The sequence below is a fragment of the Apaloderma vittatum genome, unplaced genomic scaffold, assembly GCF_000703405.1.
Source record: "Apaloderma vittatum isolate BGI_N311 unplaced genomic scaffold, ASM70340v1 scaffold12149, whole genome shotgun sequence".
Classification (NCBI taxonomy): Eukaryota; Metazoa; Chordata; class Aves; order Trogoniformes; family Trogonidae; genus Apaloderma; species Apaloderma vittatum.
In genome coordinates this window covers 3,425-3,628 of record NW_009735842.1, presented here as the reverse complement: position 1 = coordinate 3,628, position 204 = coordinate 3,425, and positions in this window count along the sequence as shown.

Sequence of the window (204 nt, the reverse complement as noted above, 5' to 3'; positions counted from 1 at the left end):
GAGTGAGGGTGCGCTTGGGAGAGGTCCGCGCTCCCCTGCCTCCCCCGCGTGGTTTTAGGGTTACCGGGGGAAGGGAGGAGGCAGAAATAGGGTGAAAGCGAAGGAAGTTGGTAGCGGGGTCGGGAACTTTGAGATATTTTGTCCTGCCGGCGGTGGGGGGGAGAAACATCCTTGCTTTGTGGGACGACAGGGCTGGATTTTATT